At 40.2% G+C, this 3155-nt stretch overlaps 1 pseudogene; it reads left to right on the top strand.

Annotated features, from left to right (window-relative positions):
* Positions 1 to 946: 946 nt before the first annotated feature.
* LOC140596266 (phosphatidate cytidylyltransferase, mitochondrial pseudogene) lies at positions 947 to 1811 on the top strand (annotated as a pseudogene).
* Positions 1812 to 3155: the final 1344 nt, after the last annotated feature.

Raw genomic sequence — 3155 nt, 5'->3', positions numbered from 1 at the left:
TGAATATAAAGATTCTGGCTGGGCTTTTAAAAAACATAGGCGACACTAGAGAATACTTACTGTAGAAATAAAAGTACTAAAATCTAGTCAGGCCGAAATTAAAAATAGCTGAGATACAGTCCCAAATGGAAGCTCTAAAAATTAGCATGAATGAGGGAAGAAGAGAGAGTCAGTGATATAGAAGATAAAATGATGGAAAATAAGGAAGCTGAAAAGAAGAAAGAAAATTACTAGACCACAAAGGGAGACTTAGAGAACTCAACCATTCCATAAAATGAAATAATATCCGGATACTAGGATCTTCCCAGAAGATGAAGAGTAGGAGAGAAGGACAGAAGGTTTATTTGAACAAATTTATAGCTAAGAAGTTCCCATCATCTTGGGAAGGAAACAGGCATTCAAGTTCAGGAAGCACAGAGAACCCCTCCTCAAAATCAATAAAAATAAGTCAACACAGTGACATATAATAGTGAAACTTGCAAACTTCAAAGAGAGAATCCTAAAAGTAGCTTGGAAGAAGAGGTCCTTAACTTACAAGGATAGACACCTAAGACTGAACGCAGACCTCTCCACAGAGACCTAGCAGGCTGGAAAGGACTGGCGTGATATATTCAATGTGCTAAATGGAAAAGCTATGCAGCCAAGAATACTTTATCCAGCAAAAGCTGTCATTCAGAATAGAAGGAGAGATAGAGTTACCAGGGTAACAAAAATTAAAGAAATTTGTGAACACTGAACCAGCCCTGTAGGAAATATTAAAGGGGATCCTCTGAGCAGACAGAGCCCCAAAGTAACAAAGACCAGAAAGGAACAGAGACAATCTATAGGAACAGTGACTTTATAGGTAATACAATGACACTAAATTTGTATCTTTCGGGCAGCCCAGGTGGCTCAGTGGTTTAGCGCCACCTTTGACCCGGGATCAAGTCACCCAGGTGACCTCACTTCCCCGAGGAGCTGAGCCTGGCTTTCGCCTATGGCTCCGGGGTGTACCGCCAGGTGGGGCCCAGTGCAGACCAGAAGAATGCCATGCTGGACTTTGTTTTCACAGTAGATGACCCTGTTGCATGGCATTCAAAGAACCTGAAAAAAAATTGGAACCATTACTCTTTCCTGAAAGTTTTGGGGCCCAAGATTATCACCACTGTCCAGAATGACTATGGTGCTGGAGTCTACTATAATCCATTCATCATGTGTGATGGTAGGCTTATCAAATACGGGGTCATTAGCACTAACATTTTGATTGATGATCTCCTCAACTGGAATAACTTATATATTGCTGGACGACTGCAAAAACCGGTGAAAATCATAGCAATGAATGAAAATATTGCTCTTAGGTCAGCCCTCGATAAAAATCTGAGAAGTGCTGTGACCACGGCTTTCCTCATGCTCCCCGAAAGCTTTTCTGAAGAAGACCTCTTTATAGAGATTGCCGGACTCTCTTATTCAGATAAAAGCCCAGAAGGACAATTCACTCAGCTAATGACATTGCCCAAAACCTTACAGCGACAAATAAATCATATTATGGACCCTCCTGGAAAAAAACAGATGTGGAAGAAACTTTATTACAAGTTGCTCATGATCCCGACTGCGGAGAAGTGGTGAGACTAGGGCTTTCAGCAATTGTGAGACCTTCTAGTATGAAACAGAGCACCAAAGGCATTTTCACTGCTGGCATGAAGAAATCAGTGGTTTATAGTTCACTAAAACTACACAAAATGTGGAAAGGATGGCTGAGGAAAACATCCCGATTGTGCTTGCTTTTATATGTGTTATGTATAGATTAATAAAGTGATCCTTTCTGACGGAAAAAAAAAGGCTCCCTTCATGGAGCCTGCTTCATGGAGCCTGCTTCATCCTCTGTCTGTGTCTCTACTTTTCTCTCTCTCTCTCTCTCTCTCTCTCTCTCTCATTCTGTCTCTCATAAATAAATAAATAAAATATTTTAAAAATAATAAAAAATAAATTTGTATCTTTCAATAATTACTCTGAATGTAAATGGGCTAAATGCTCTAATCAAAAGACAATAGGATATCAGAATGGATAAAAAAAAGACAAGACCCACTGATACGCTGTCTGCAAGAGACTCATTTTAGACCCAAAGACTCTCCAGATTGAAAGTGAGGGGGTTGAAAACCATTTATCATTCTAGTGGACATCAAAAGAAAGCTGGGCTGGCAATCCTTACATCAGGCAAATTAGATTTTAAACCAAAGACTGTAATAAGAGATGAGGAAGGACACAATATCATAATTAAAGGGTCTATCCAATAAGAAGATCTAACAATTGTAAATATTTATGCCTCTAATATGGGAGTGGCCAGTTATATAAACCAATTAATAACAAAATTGAAGAAATACATTGATAATACAATAATAGTAGGGGACTTTAACACCCCACAATGGACAGATCATCTAAGCAGAAGACCAACAAGGAAGCAAGAGCTTTGAATGACACACTGAACGGAAAGGACTTAACAGATACATTCAGAGCATTTCATTCTAAAGGTAGCAACACACATTCCTCTTGAGTACAAATGGAAAATTCTACAGAATAAATCACAAACTGGGTCACAAATCAGGTCTCATGGGTACAAAAAGACTAAGATTATACCATGTGCATTTTCAGACCACAATGCATTAAAATTTGAAGTCAACCACAAGAAAAAATTTGGAAGGACTACAAATACATGGAGGCTAAAGAGCATCCTACTAAAGAATGAATGGGTCAGCCAGGAAAGTAAAAGAAGAATTAAAAAAACAAATGTAAGCAAATGAAAATGAAAACACAATTTAGAACCTTTGGGGGTGTTGCAAAGGTGGTTCTAAGAGGAAAGTATATAGCAATACAAGCCTTCCTCAAGAAACAAGAAAAGTGGGGAGGAGGGGCACGATGGCGGAAGAGTGGGGTCCCCAAGTCACCTGTCCCCACCAAATTACCTAGATAACCTTCAAATCATCCTGAAAATCTACGAATTCGGCCTGAGATTTAAAGAGAGAACAGCTGGAATGCTACAGTGAGAAGAGTTCGCGCTTCTATCAAGGTAGGAAGACGGGAAAAAGAAATAAAGACACAAAAGGCCTCCAAGGGGGAGGGGCCCAGCGAGGAGCCGGGCTGAGGCCGGGGCGAGTGTCCCCAGGGCAGGAGAGCCCCGT

The sequence above is a fragment of the Vulpes vulpes genome, chromosome X (genome assembly GCF_048418805.1).
Source record: "Vulpes vulpes isolate BD-2025 chromosome X, VulVul3, whole genome shotgun sequence".
Lineage (NCBI taxonomy): Eukaryota > Metazoa > Chordata > Mammalia > Carnivora > Canidae > Vulpes > Vulpes vulpes.
Note: the sequence above shows the minus strand (reverse complement) of the source record. Positions and strands in the feature narration are given on the sequence as shown.